The sequence below is a fragment of the Malus domestica genome, chromosome 06, assembly GCF_042453785.1.
Source record: "Malus domestica chromosome 06, GDT2T_hap1".
NCBI classification, from domain to species: domain Eukaryota; kingdom Viridiplantae; phylum Streptophyta; class Magnoliopsida; order Rosales; family Rosaceae; genus Malus; species Malus domestica.
In genome coordinates this window covers 25014221-25030680 of record NC_091666.1, presented here as the reverse complement: position 1 = coordinate 25030680, position 16460 = coordinate 25014221, and positions in this window count along the sequence as shown.

Sequence of the window (16460 nt, the reverse complement as noted above, 5' to 3'; positions counted from 1 at the left end):
CTTGTTCCTTTTCTTCATATATTCATTTTGGCTTTTGAATGATAAGTTTTGTTTGAATTTTGACCCCAGATCGGAGCCAAGGAAGTTTCCCATTGAAAACCCAAAAATCTGGTGTCTTTCTTCGATGATTTTTCTAGCCCGGGAAATAATTAGGCCGATTCGACCCACAGTCCAAATAAGAGCCCAACCCAGCTGCCAAGGCCAACCAAACGGGTCCAAGCCCAAACCTAACTAATCCCAAGTCTAACCCAATCCGAACCCAAATCCAAATCCAACCCAGGCCTAAATAAACCAGCCCAACCCAACCTACTAACCCTAGCCTAGACCCAAACCGATGTTGACCCGACCCGACTGTTGACCGTTGACCATTGATCCTTGACTTTGGGTTGACTTTTTGGGTTTCGACCAAGACTCCTTCTAGACTAAATCTAAAGTCTTGATTCCAAATCCACGCTCCGTTTTCCCAAACTCTAACTTTTTGGTAGAGTTTTATTAAATGCTCTCTATTTGTGTATAGGTGCATTAGTTGAAGGTGATCCAGTTTACCTTAGTTCGAGTGGCTCTTCGGCAGTAGAATACTTGTGAGTGGACCCCTTCTAAACTTATATATTCTTATAGAATATTAGCCTAGCATGCATTGCATATTTTATGAATGGAGCATGATTTATATTATGTTTTATGGATTTTCATACATATGATTTATTTAAATTGCTTTTACGGAATGGTTACGATTTATCGGATTTATATATTACTAAAGGTAATGAATCATTGGATTTTCATTTATGAAATTCTAGGGTTTCATGTATATGTTTATTATGGATTTATGAATATGATTTGCCATGGATTTATAAGACAAGGTTTGAGCTTTTGAGCATCGATGTTTGATACGAGTTTTGAGATATGTTTTTGGTACTTATCTAGTTGGTTATCATATGACACATATGCACACCACATGTATAGATGTCTATGGCCATAAGACATATATGACGGAGGAGTGAGATATGATATATGATATACACCCAGCTTCACTGTCAAAAGCAATGTCATAATGCTAGGGTTTTTATAAAACTTATACGTAGTATTATATATATGTTTTCAAAAGAAATATGCAGTCAGCCTACTATTGAGCAAAAATTATATACAATATGTAAACAAATAATTCACTCGACACAATTTCACCCTCGTTCATTTTTTCGAAGATGGTTTTATTAATTTGAGTTCGACATACGCGCTTATTAATTACAACCCTTCTTTTTGGGAAAGGAATACCCTTTGATTCTAATATGAATAAATCGTAACTTGGGGATTTGGGTGTTTATTTGATTTTGTGACTGCATCTAGGTACAACCCTAGATTGCCTACGTACCCTCGTTGAGGGATCAAGTCACTCGTATTTCCTTGGTATTTAGTACTTGTTTGGATTTGATGCCTTGTGCAGTTTTAGCTCGTGCGGGCGAGGAATTTGAGCCATTGGAGCAATTGGTGCCTTGTCCAGTTTTAACTCATGCGGGCGAGGAGCATTTGATGCCTTGTGAAGTTTTAACTCATACGGGCGATGACTTTGAGCCATTGGAGCAATTGATGCCTTGTGCAATTTTAGCTCATGCAGGCAAGGAGCAATCGTAGCTTCGTGATTTTTTGAGACTCATTGTAGCTTTGTGCCATTTGACATTTGATACGACTTCATGCCATTTGAGACTTTTCTTCGGCTTCGTGCCTTTTGGGATTTGATACGGCTTTGTGCCCTTTGAAACTTGATGTGACTTCGTGCCACTTTGAGTTTTTGTCGCGGCTTCGTGCCATTTGATATTTTGACTTTTTCTTCGACTTCGTACCATTTGATATTCTTTACGGCTTCATGCCATTTTGTAGTGGCCTTATGCTATTTGTAGTAGCTTTATGCCATTTGATGTGGCTTCGTGCCATTTGAAGCGGCTTTGTGCCTTCGAGTTTTGACGCGGCTTCATGCCATTTGAATTTGTCGCGGACTATCATCGAGCTTTGTGCTTTGAGATGGTTCGCATCCACGATATTTGGAGTAGAGGGTATCCAATGATTTTGACACCGTCGAAGTTGTTTCCACTCCCCTTATATTTGTATTTGATAAGGGGTTAGTATGCCTTTGTCTTCCACTTTGCTCCTTGTTTTAATTTTGGCCCATCATTTAACAATGGGTTTATCTTGGAAAGACCACCAACATAGCTTTTTCCAATTTTGAGAAGCTTTCTTTCTTTTGTCTTTTGCTAGAACATGCTTTTGATTAAACCAAATGTGGGTTGAATTCCTAGCCTAAATAAGACTTAGAAAAGCACAACCACCAAGGGCCTTGGATACATGAACAATTTGTCATTTTCGTAGAGTCATTGGAAAAGAACAACATGCGGCCAAGTTGCTGATTGCTTGTGTTGAATTGCTCTTTCTTTGTTTTGTTTTTCTTTTCATTTACTTTGTCTTGAAACTCATTTCATTTAGTCTTCATGTTCAATTAATGAGGCCATGCTTATAATGCCCACATGAAAAGTATGGAGGTGTGTTCTTTTATTATTTTCTTTCCACTGTAGCTTCTATCCTCCTTTATTTCTTGGACAAAGGGCATAAAGACAGCAACTGACATCTTTCAGGCAAGGGTTTTTGCCTTGTTTCTTTGTAGGCTTACGTTTAATTTAACCTCATTATTTAAATATGCTTTTGCCGAGATTTTTCTAATAGGATGGGATAATTTCCCTTTTTCTTTTTTTATTTTCACCATTGAAGCTTGCTGTCAAACCTACGCAATGAATGTGATGCCTTCTTTCTTCTTTCTTTCTCCATTTTCCAGTCTCTACTGTAGCTTTCTTTGTTGTTTTGTTATCCCAAATTTAATGGGATCTTTAGAAAAGACATACAACAAAACAACAACTTTGGTCATTGGAATCATGTGGAGATTGCTTTGTGCATCTGTATCACTCTTTCACTTCCCATATTTGTACGAGAAGAAAATAAAATAACATCGATCAGTAGAGGTTGCCCTCCTCTTATTTGCTGTAATCATCAGAGTCAATGGTTTATTTCCCCAAGTGAGTACTTAAAAAAAAAAAAGGCAGGATGACTTTCTTTTCTGTTATTTGTAAAGAACTCGCAGTTGTTGGTTGGGCTTTTGACTTTGGCGTTGATCGACGGTTGGTGCTGCGAGATATTTCCATCGATGGAGAAGAAGAATGCGTGGCAGATTTCCAGAGGCCTACGTCTTTATTCTATAGTTCGAAATCTCCGTGACGGATGCTGTGACTTCGGAGAAGATAGCGATGAAGAGGAGGCTGCTGCTGCACCCTCAGCTGATGATTGCAATTGGGCACCGGTCTTGTTTCCTTCCTTCCCAATTTTCAAGCTTCATTCCCTCTTTTGTAAGCTTCTCTTCTCCCTAGAGCATTGTAATTGTTCATACTGCCTCCATTGACAGAATCGTAGTACCGCTTCATCCATTGCATGAACTCTATATTAATCCAGCGGCCTTCCTTTCACAAGCTTGCTCACTTCAATGTGCGTGGTGATTTTGAGTTTATTGAAAACATCCTAAAGGACCTTATAGTTCTGAATCATCTCGTACTCGTTATTGGCATCAAAATTGACCTTGTGCATCGGCATGATATCGTTATGAACGGCATCCATGAGTTGGCAGTGAACTGCACCGGAACATGCCTCTTCGACTTTGTTGAGGTTGAGATGGAGACTTAAGTTGATCTAGGCCAAGATCTCGGTCCTGCCTACGAAGTAAACACCGTCCATCATACCAATATTCGTCACAATTGCAGATTTTGGTAAGGTCTCTACATCTCTGTAGAGAGAAAGAGAGAAAGAGATTCGAAGCCATCACCAGGCACAGTGGGTTGGCGCTGTTCCCCTATGCAAGTCATACTTCCAAACTTCTTTAGGCACCCATGCGACTGGTTCTTCTTTTTTGAGATTGGGTTGAATCCAATCAGTATGTTTTGCTGAAATCTTCATTGTATGTTGCCGTGGCGGTAGAGAGATGTGATTTTGTTGCGATTCATTGGGCTGCAAATTGAGAGAACGTTAGGGAATATGAGAGGTTGGAGAAACAAATTTTCTTTTTTTTTCTTTCTTGTGAAACCGAGAGAAACCAAACAAATAACAAATTTAGAAGGATGAATTTGTACCTTTAAATGCTTTGTTGCTTTCCTTTGCCATGTATCCTCTTCTCTGTTTGCTTTTGTCTCCTTGAATTCCCACAGCAGTTCACCTCTTCTTTTGATTTCTGCAGAGTCTCTTCTTTCTGTGTCATCTCCTTTGCATTGGTTTGATGCCTTTTTATAGGCGAAAGGTGGACATGGCAGTTGAAGCTAGTGGGATGCTATTTTGCTAGGGTATGGAGATACTGAGAGAAAGCCATCACTTGAGTGGAGAACGTCAGGGTTTTGAAGAGTTCTAGACACACATGATCTCTGTACATGGTTGCCACGCAGATGACAAAACTCCATCAGACTTGTCATAGTCCACATACGTGCGGGTGTAGAATAATTTTTTTTATTTTTTTATTTTTCTCTTAAGTCTCCCTGTTTTTAATAAGACTTGCTAATATATTTTGTTTGTGAAAATATATAGCTTAACACCTACTGTAGAAATTTGGGTTAAAGGACTGCAAGCCTGTTAGTACTCCATTAGTGGTGAGTGATAAACTTAAGAAAGATGATGAGAGTGAGAAAACATATGAGAATGTATATAGGCAGTTGGTTGGAAGTCTTTTGTATCTAACTGCAACCATACCAAATATCATGTTTGCAACTAGCTTACTTGTTAGATTCATGCATGGACCAACAAAGAAGCGTTTGGGAGCAGCAAAGAGGTGCTCATATATATACAAGGCACATTAGACTATGAGATTGAGTATGAGAAAGACAAAGAATCAATTCTCATAGGCTATTGTGACAGTGATTGGAGTGGGGATGAAATTGATATGAAAAACACATCTAGATATGCTTTCTCATTTAGAAGTAGGGGTTTTCTCTTGGGCCTCGGTTAAACAACATAGTGTTGCTTTGTCAACAGCTGAAGCTGAGTACATGATTGTAATTGAAGCAACCATTCAAGCTATGTGGTTAAGGTTTGTGCTTTAAGATTTTGGTGAAGAATAAACTGAAGTTACTTATATCTACTGTGACAATACATCTGCCATTACTATGGCAAGAAATCCTATATTCCATCAAAAAACAAAACACGTTGGAATAAGGTATCATTACATTAGAGAAGCATTGCAGTCAAACATCATCAAGCTAATCTATTGCAAATCAGAAGACCATCTTGCTGATATTTTCACCAAGGCACTACCCAAAGATCGATTCTGCACACTCAGAGAGAAATTTGGAGTTAAACTAACTACTAGCTTAAAAGGAAGTGTTGGTGGATAAGCATGGAAGCTGGATCACATGTGCATTGTAGTTGAAGAAAGGAAGAAGAAGATGAAGGTCGAAATGTTCTAAGTGTTAGAGGAGTTGATATTCAACTAATGTAATGAATAAACAGGATTATAACATCTCAATGGTGTGTATCTTACCATGTGTCTTGTTTGTTAGAAGTTAAATGAAAACATATAAGGTGCACGTGATCACAGTCAATGTGAAAATGTGTGTGTGCATGGGTAGCAATGCCTATAAACCCTACATTGTATGCCAACATTGGTGGATCGAATCTAACGTATATTCGAGGAAGCAACGTATTTCTCCTTCCCAAACATTCATCTATGATATTTAATCTCTAAGTTCATTTCAATTTCTTGTTGAATTAATTACAAATACATAGAGAAATTTAGCTTAAAAGTAGCTCAAACACTACCTCTGCAACTCCGCGGGTTCAGATTCCCATGTCTGCTCTGCCACTGCTACTACCTCGTCCACAATTCCAACCCATGCATACCTTCAATGGTTTTAACAAGATCAGCTGTCATCAGCTACATTACATCCACTTTGACTTAGCCCATTCTTACTCTCACAATGGGTTATGAATTTGCCCAAGCTCTTTAGGAGTGCCTTATGCGTCGATTTGTTCAGCCCTCAATGATAAATGTTGCCACTCTATGCTATCAATTGCTTAACTTAACAAAGGGATCCACCCTTGTACTTGAGTTTTTGCAGCAAATCAAATCATTGGTTGACAAACTTGTTAACAGTGGGCGCCCTGTCGATCCAGATGACCTCGTTACCACCGTACTTCATGAACTTGGCCCTGACTACTCTATGCTTTGCACCGTCATTCTCAATGTTTCTTTGTTGCCCACTTTCGAGGAACTTCACTCTAAGATCATTACTTTTGATATTCGGAACCCACGCTTTTGATCCACTATCACTGCTTATCAAACTGCCATAATCACCACCCAAGCTCATTTGCGTGGTTTTCCTTCATCTACATAACGTGGTGGCTCAAGCCAAGGCTACCATTCTAATTGTGGAAGCATTATGGTGGCTCATCTCAAAACTCTATTGGGCTAGACCTTCCCACAGTTGGTTGGGAAACTGGAATGGGCCGGCTCTACCTTAGAATGACACTCGTGCTGTTGGACCTCGGGGTAATTGGGCTTCCCCTAGTTTATTAGTCATCTATTCCTATTGCTGGTTCTTGGTATCCTACATGTTCCACGACCCATCACTCGACTTCTATCTGCCATCATCGCTATGAAGGCCACGAGGCTTATCCTCCCATTGGTTGTTCAATATTAAGATCCCAACACATGGTTTTTCGATACTGGCGCCACACATCCTATGACTAGAGATGCAAATGCTCTTTAACATCCACACTGCTTTCAGGGTCACAACTCTGTTAAATTGGGTAATGATGATACTCTTAACATAATTTCCACTGGTGCAATTCCAATTTATCTCAATTCTTGTCCATTTTTTCTTCATAGCATCTTTCTTGTTCTCTTATTATGCAAAAATCTCTTTTATAGATAGGTTTACATATGATAATAATGTTTGTAAAACCCCACCCTTAAAAATAATGTAATTTCATTTTGTTTTGGGTATTTTTTTCTTTTAAAATTGTTTTTGGTGTTAAATTGTGTGCCACGTGGGGCCCACCTCCCTTTTGGTCTCCTTCTTACCTCTCTTTCCCGTCACTCTCCGTCACTTTCTCTTTTTCTTCTTCTTCTTCACCGTGCAACACCCATAACCCATATCCTAAAATCATCATCAAATCACAATTTCAACATCACCATCGTCTTTATCTTGTCACTACTAACTCAACCATAGTCTTGGCATCTTGGAAGTCGAACCATGAAGCCCCGTACGCGAGCTCTGACCCAGACAACCCATTTCGAGGTAAATTCTGGCCAAACCACGGCAAGTTGGCTGACATGCAAGGTATCAATCTCTTTGTCTCGTTGAGTACTACAACTTTTCTTTTTGTTTCACCCAATTTCGTAGAGTATTGAAGAAGTTATACTCATTTGAAATTACCCTGTTCTCGGCGACCGTCGAGGCTTTCGAGGCATTTTCCAGTCAAACCACAGTGAGTTAGACGTCATGTGAGGTACCATTCTCTTCGTCTATTCGAGGGCTATGATTTCCATTTTTGAATCACTAGATTTCGTTGAGTATCGACAAAGTTATTAACGTTTAAAGTTTGTTCAGTTTTCCAGCCGAAATCTTGCCTTTTGTTTCAAATGGGTCCGACGACCTACAATTGGAACTCAGGCCGGGCTTTCAAGCCCCAAAGTCCTTTCGAACCAGGCCTTCGGGCTGTTGAGCCTAAGCCCAAAACCTTAAGGCAACCCAATCTTTTTATTTTGTTATTTATTTTATTTGTTTATTTTTTGTTAGAAACCCAAAGGCCCTTGGGCCATTCAGTTAGGGCCTTAGGCCCGTGGACTCTTTTAACCCTTAAAACCCTAAGCCATTTTTCCCTTAAACCCAATCCAAATCCTTTTATTTTTATTTATATTAATTGTTTGAAACTAAACCCAAACTCTTAAAGCCCAATCATTTTTAAAAGCTTAACCCAAACCCCTTAGCCCTTAGCCTAAACCCATTAACCCATTATTCTAGAACTTAACCCTAACCCAAGTCCTAAACCCTAAACCCTAACCGACCCAATATTCCATTAGAGAATTTTCCGTCAGGGAATATTCTCTAGAATATTCTATGGACTTTACGAAATTTATCCGGAACCCTTCTTAGGGTAATTCGATGTCCAGAATTCGTTTCCGACGGCCGTATTCCCAAATTCAATTGTTATATTAGAGTTTTATTAATTGGACCCTTTATGTGCTTAGGGGCAATTATCTGTGGCGTTCCTTCTTCGATAGGTTGCGTGGCTCTTCGGCGGCAAAGTACTGTGAGTGGATCCCTTATAAAAATGCATGTTTTGATAGTAGAAATGCATACATGAAAAGCATGATTTAACAATTATGTCCTATGAGATGCTTTGAGATAACATGCTTATTGAGGCTGATTTGAATTATTACTATTTTTCCTATAACTCATGTTCTTATAGAATATCCGATGGATGGCGATATGATATTTAGAACATGTTTAGAACACTTCTTTATAGTATAGATGATGGATGACTTTATACTATGAAGTTGCTTTTCAATATATATATATATGTTCAATGGTTTTGTACTTACCTAGTGGTCCTTATTCTGCTACGGGACGTAGGGATAGGTTTCGGTCCGTCCCGAATGACGGTTTGGTGTTGGCATAGGGCCTGAAGGGTGTTTCCTCTGGCATTTAAGACCAGGGACGGGGAGTCGGCAAAGGGCCTGTAGTGTATTTTCCTCTGACTGTCTGCTCAGAGATGGGGAGCCGGCATGGGGCCTGAAGTGTTGTATTGGACATTTACTAGCAATTATGTATATACGAGTTATGATTTGAGACATTGCATGGCATGCTAGGTTTCGGAAAACCTATGTTTATCATGATATATGTGTTTTCATAAAACTTGGGGGTTAGTACGTTGATAACTGTTTTATTATATGCATATCCAATTGGTCCACTCATGTTTGTTTTACGCCCCCTTCAGAACTTAGAATCGAGGCATACAATCCCGGCATCAAGGCACTGCCGCACCGGCATCTTCGAGTTTTATTGGTGTAAGACCCATTCTTTTATACATTCAATTTTATAATATTTCTTTTAGTGTTCTAGTTAGTTGTATGCTCTGAACGCGTTCCTTAACTACATATTCTTTATTCTTTTACATTTATAAGTCTTATTTAGTCCATATTCTTAGCAATTGCACTCAATAAATGGCTTTCGTCACCTTCGGGTGTCGGCCAGCACGTGCCTATCTTGGTATTTCGGGGAATATCGGGATCAGGGCGTGTCAACATTGCCATTTTTTTCGTTTACATATGATAATAACGTTGCCATTTTTTTCTGAACTTCCTTTTATTGTATATTTTTGTTCAAGGCCTATGTATAGATGGACTATATCTATTTTCGTTTTCATCTCTTAAAGCTCTTGTTGCGTTTTCTGTTGGTCAGCATCAATGAATTGGTCATCCATTTGCGTCTGTGCTATCTCATCTCAATCCTAATTTAGTTTCAAATTCTCTTGATTCACATTATTTTTGTACAAGTTGTACTTTAAGAAAATCTACACAACTTCATTTTCAATTAAATAATATATGTGCAACTGTTCTTTTTTTTTTCATTGTTCATTCTGATGTGTGGATGTCAATTGTTGATTCTGTTTCTAGTTATCATTACTATGTACTTTTCATGGATGATTTATCTCACCTTTGGTGAGAATCGAACCTAGAGTTTCTCATTTACATGTGAAGAGGAATACTACTAGACCGTAGTACTAAGTGACAAATGATTTGAAGATTTGAATTTGTTAGAAATGACGTTCAAGCATCAAATCCCAATCTCAAGTTTGTTGTAAATTTTGATATTAGCTGAATAGGATTAATTGGATAGTTACAAAGGAGTTTTATACAATACAAAGACGAAGCACGATCCTAAATTAAAGCCTATACAAATTATTTCCTAGTTTACATATTTGTACAGAATGGAAGGTGAATCAATATTAGTTGACTTTTCATGATACAAGGAAATCACCATAATAGAGAATCAATGGATTACTCCCCATCAAGTTGGAATGTATGTCAATGATTCCCAATTTGCCAAGTAAAGAATTGAATTGCGCAGAACTTAATGACTTTGTGAAGATGTCGGCTGGCTGCTGTGATGTAGATATGTGAGATTTCTTGATCATTTCATTTTGAATCTTTTCTTATACAAGATAACAGTCAATCTCTATGTTTTGTTCGCTCATGAAAGACTGGGTTTGAAGCAATGCGAAAAGCCGCTTGATTATCACAATATAACTTGACATGATAAAAATGTTTAATGCCAAAGTCCTGCAAAATATATTTCAATTAAGTAATTTCACAACAAGTAGCAACCATGGATCGATATTCGGCTTTTGCACTTAATCGTGCTACTGTGGTTTGCTTCTTAGTTTTCCATGATACTAGTGACTGGGCAAGGAAGATGCAATATCCAGTAATAGATCTTCGAGTGTCATGAAATCGAGTACAATCCACATCATAAAATGCATTTAGTTGGATTCAACTAGCAGCATAAAGTAAAATTCATTGGCCTAACGCGTGTTTAATATAGTGCAAGACACTATAAGCTGCTTCCATGTATGGAATTTGTGGCTTGTCCATGAATTGACTGCATATACCAGACCAAGACGTGTGATGGTCAAGTAAATGAGTCGCCCAACAAGCCTTCGATATAAAGAAGGATCGCTAATATAATCACCATTAGTTTTACTGAGACACAAATTTTGTTCCACAGTGAGCTAGCTTCGCACCCAAATATCCAGCATCCTTAAGGATTTCAAGAGCATATTTCCATTGAGAGAGTGCAATGCCCTCCTTAGATCGAGTCGCCTTTATGCCGAGGAAGTACTTTAGTTGGAAAAGATCTTTCAACTTAAATTGTTTCTTTAAAAACAACTTAGTGTCTTCAATATCTTTTAGATTATTACCTGCCATGTTGATGCACAAAATCAATGAGGACTTTGATACAACAGAAAGTGTCAAGTTTATGACTTTCGCTAGATTGCTTCGGTCACTAGTGTGGATAAGTATGCAAATGGATAGAGACAGGGAAGCAAACACAAGATGTACGTGGTTCACCTAGATTTGCTACGTCCACGGAGTAGAGGAGTTCTCATTAATTATGAAGGGTTTACACAAGTACATAGGTTCAAACTCTCATTTAGTGAGTACTAGTGAATGATTTAGTACAAATGACATTAGGAAATGTTGTGAGAGAATGATCTCTATTTATAGAAGAGAGTTTCTAGTTTCATTCTGACATTGACACGTGTCGTGTTGTGATTGGCTTCTGATGTTAACACGTGTCACGCTATGATTGGCTTCTGATGTCGACACGTGTCATGCTGTGATTGACCTCTTGGTTGGAGGGAAACTCTTTTGGGTCCTTGACGGTATAACGTTGACCGGTGCTCAGTAGTTTCAGGATTGGTCAAGCACGGTACAAACAGTGATCCCCTAAGTTCCCGAGTGAAGGAAGCTTCTCGGTTAGGGACTTGCAAGATCCAAGCCATTGAGTAATCACGAATATGGTATCATTTTCACTTGCCTTATCTGTCTCATATGTAGATGTGGCATATTCTCTGGAAGTACTTTTCCTCCATCCAGGGGTGGTATCTTTAATCGATGAAGATGCACAAGGTAATGTATCAATTTCACTTGAAGCTTACTTGTAGTTTCGGGCTTGGTCAAGTGCGATACAAAACCTATAGTAGGAGTCCCCTAAGTCACCGAGCTAGGGGATTTGCCGAAGGAGGTAACAGATAAGGTAAACAATCAGACTTCCAAGCAAGCAACTTGGATTGGAGGTTTAACTTCAGCTTCCGATTGATTATTCTCCTTCTCATTGTGTCGCAAACAACAACAAGTATAAGGAGAAGCAAATGGAGAATAGATGATATAAGATACTTGCTTTTGAAGAAGTAACTTTCCACAGACTTATTCTTGAATTGGGCTGTATGGTTTTCTAGTTTCCTCTAGAGTATAAGGCCGACTCAAGAATTTGAGGGTCAAAACAAGTCCATCAAATCTAGAGTACGTTTGAACCTAATGATATGGGATACTTTTGCTGTTGACAAAGTAGTGGATGTATTGGCACGTGTTCTGTTACGCTTGTCTCTACATGCTTCCTTGTATCCTTCTCACTTGCCATATCTGTTCCTCAGGCAGATATGGTATCTTCTCTGGAAGCATAGATGTTGAAGATGAGTACTCGAGAGCAATGCCATGTAAGTAATCAGGTAAGAGGTTCCAGGCAGTCAGTTCCTGACTGGAAGCTTGATTGTAAGTGCTAACTGATTGTTCTTTTTTTCCTTGTCTTGTAAGTAAGAACAAGGCCAAAGGAAAAGATAGGGAAAAAACATGATATGGGATACTCTTGCTTTTAACCCTGATGATATGAGATACTCTTGCTCTGGTGTGGCTTGTTTTCAGAGGTATTATCGGGGGGAAAAGAAGCTGAGTATTTCGAGAGACTTTGCTGAGAGTGCCCTCTCGGATGTGAAGAAAAGTTGAGCATTTTTTTTATTTGTAAGTCTGCCTGGCTGTGGAGGATGAAGGTCAACATATATAGGAATTGTCCCAACAGTAAGTGGTAACGCTGTTCTTTTACCCTTATCGGTCATAGCAATGTAGTGGGAGCTGCAAGATTCACATGTTTTAACTTTATCTGAGCATTTTGAAAAAGTGGTCTGTGGTATCTGGAAAGTTGATGTTGCATGTGTAGATTGCAGACAAGCTTTATCCAAGGAAATCTAGCTCTCGAAATTCAGAAAGCGGTGCCTCTTCGATTTTCGAACAAGCAATCCTGTTGGGGATCTGGCTCTTAAAATTTGGAGAACGGTGCATTTTCGATTTTTGAGAAAGCAATCCTGTTGGGAGTCTGGCTCTTGAGATTCGGAGAGCGGTGCCTCTTCGATTTTTAAGCAAGTAATCCTGTTGGGAGTTTGGCTTTCGAGATTCGGAAAGATGTGCCTCTTCAATTTTTTAGCAAGTAATCCTGTTGGGAGTCTGGCTTTCGAGATTCGGAGAGCTGTGCCTTTTCAATTTTTGAGCAAGCAATCTTGTTGGGAGTGTTTTCTCAATGTGAGTAAAGGTTGGGCATTTTTACCAATCTGCCTTGCCACAGAGGACGGAGGTTAACACACATAGGGACTTTCCAGTTATCAAGCAGTGGTGCTGTTCCTTTACCCTTGTGGGTAATAGTAGGGTAGCTGGACCTTCAAAATTTATGTGTCTAAACTTTGTCAGAGATCTTTGGCCAAGTTATCTGTGGTACCTGAGGAGCTGATGTTGCGTGTGGGGATTGTCGACATATTTTACTTACAAAAATCTGTATCTCGAAATCTGGAGAGTGGTGCCTCTTCAATTTTTGAACCAACGGCCTTGTTACCCTTTCTTTTGTAGGGGCATCAATTGTGTGCAAGAAGTACGTTCAGAGAGTTATTGCTTGTAGGAATTTTCCCCTTATTTTTGTACTTCAGAGATTTATTGCACCTCATTTCTCCTTCATCATTTCTGAGAATGTCTGGCCTATCCGACCGTCGTTTTGACTTGAACTTTGGTGAAGAGGCAACCATGCCTTCTCAAGACAACATATGGCGCCCATCCTTCTTATCCCCTACTGGTCCTCTTATCGTTGGGGACTCTATGATGAAGAATGATATGACCGTTGTGGTGGTGGCCATGAACCTTCTCACTCCCAAAGACAACAGACTACTTTCCAAACGGTCTGATGAGTTGGCTGTTAAGGATTCTCTAGCTCTCGGTGTTCAGTGTGCAGGTTCTGTGTTTAATATGGCCTAACGTCTATTTGCTTGAACCCGCTAAGTTGAATCATTGATGGCTAAAGTGATAAGTCTCAAACAGGAGATCAGAGGGCTTAAGCATGAGAATAAACAGTTGCACATGCTCACACATGACTATGCTACAAACATGAAGATGAAGCTCAACCAGCTGTAGGAATCTGATGGTCAGATTTTACTTAATCATCAGAGGTTTGTGGGTTTGTTTGAAAGGCATTTATTGCCTTCGTCTTCGGGGTTGTACAACGTAATGAAGCTCCAAATGATCAACCTTCGGTGCGTCATCTTTCTGGGGTTCTGCCTAGTACTGAGGCTCTGAATAATCACCCTCTGGTGCCTCCTTTTTCTGGGGCTCTGCCGGCTGCTGAGACTTCTCCTGAGCAATCTTTGTGAAAGCTCCTTCTTGTTTGTTTATTTTGATTCATGTATATGTACATATTTGTAACGTATCGGAGATATCAATAAATAAGCTTTGCTTCATTTCAACGTATTATGTTAAATACACCAAGGCTTTCTTCATTAAGTTCTTTGAATTTTTTCTTTTGTTAAAGCTTGTATGTTGAAGCTTTGAGAGTGAAGCATGTATGTTGAGGTAGTGCTCCTTTAATTGCCCGAGTGAGGAAAATTTCTCGGTTGGAGACTTGAAAAATCCAAGTCAATGAGTGGTCGTGAGACTTCTGAGTATCAAGGTGCAGTAGCATATGGTAGGAGTCCCCCAAGTCTTCGGTCGAGGGAGTTGACGAATAGGGCAATTCCTTTCTAAGTGGTAGCCCAAAACTCCTCCTTCATATATATTTGTTATGAAAGTTGTTAGGTCCAAAGAAGAAGAGGCATAGGCAATTTTTTTTTCGAATTTTTTTTTCAAATTTTTGAATTTTTGAATTTCCAATATATATATATATTTTAAGCTTTATAGGTGAAGCTTTGTAGGTGAAGCTTTGTTGGGTACCATGAATTGATTTTGCTTCACACTAACTTGATGAAGATAGTGTGAAGCTTTTGAGAATTTGTAGTTGTCCTCCATTGATGAAACTTTTATTGGTGAAGCTTTGTTGGGTACCATGAATTGATTTTGCTTCACACTATCTTGATCAAGATAGTGTGAAGCTTTTGAGAATTTGTAGTTGTCCTCCATTGATGAAGCTTTGTTGAATTTCCCAATTTTTTTTTTTTGGGAAACTAGAAATTTGAAAATGTGGGAGAGACAACATATACAAATTTTGCTTCCACATTGTTGAGCAAGAGATTGTGATGCAAGCCACACCTTGTAGTAGTCGAAGGTTTGGATGAATCATATAAATTGAATTTGCTTCGAACAATCTTGATCAAGAGTGTGTGAAGCTTTCTACAAGTTGTAGTTACCCTTCATTGATGAAGCTTTTGTTGGCACCATAAATTGGTTTTGTTTCACACTGTCTTGATCAAGAGTGTGTGAAGCTTTTGAGAATTGTGGTTGCCCTCCATTGATGAAGCTCTTGTTGGCACCATAAATTGGTTTTGCTTCACACTATCTTGATTAAGAGTGTGTGAAGCTTTTGAGAATTGTGGTTGAACTCCTTTGATAAAGCTCTTGTTGGCACCATAAATTGGGTTTGCTTCACACTGTCTTGATCAAGAGTGTGTGAAGCTTTTGAGAATTGTGGTTACCCTCCATTGATGAAACTCTTGTTGGCACCATAAATTGGTTTTGCTTCACACTGTCTTGATCAAGAGTGTGTGAAGCTTTTGAGAATTGTGGTTGCCCTCCATTGATGAAGCTCTTGTTGGCACCATAAATTGGTTTTGCTTCACACTGTCTTGATCAAGAGTGTGAAGCTTTTGAGAATTGTGGTTGAACTCCTTTGATGAAGCTCTTATTGGCATCATAAATTGGTTTTGCTTCACACTGTCTTGATCAAGAATGTGAAGCTTTTGAGAATTGTGGTTGAACTCCTTTGATAAAGCTCTTGTTGGCATCATAAATTGGTTTTGCTTCACACTGTCTTGATCAAGAGTGTGTGAAGTTTTTGAGAATTGTGGTTTCCCTCCATTGATGAAGCTTTTGTTGGCACCATAAATTGGGTTTGCTTCACACTGTCTTGATCAAGAGTGTGTGAAGCTTTTGAGAATTGTGGTTACCCTCCATTGATGAAACTCTTGTTGGCACCATAAATTGGTTTTGCTTCACACTGTCTTGATCAAGAGTGTGTGAAGCTTTTGAGAATTGTGGTTGCCCTCCATTGATGAAGCTCTTGTTGGCACCATAAATTGGTTTTGCTTCACACTGTCTTGATCAAGAGTGTGAAGCTTTTGAGAATTGTGGTTGAACTCCTTTGATGAAGCTCTTATTGGCATCATAAATTGGTTTTGCTTCACACTGTCTTGATCAAGAATGTGAAGCTTTTGAGAATTGTGGTTGAACTCCTTTGATAAAGCTCTTGTTGGCATCATAAATTGGTTTTGCTTCACACTGTCTTGATCAAGAGTGTGTGAAGTTTTTGAGAATTGTGGTTTCCCTCCATTGATGAAGCTCTTGTTGGCACCATAAATTGGTTTTGCTTCACACTGTCTTGATCAAGAGTGTGTGAAGCTTTTGAGAATTGTGGTTGAAC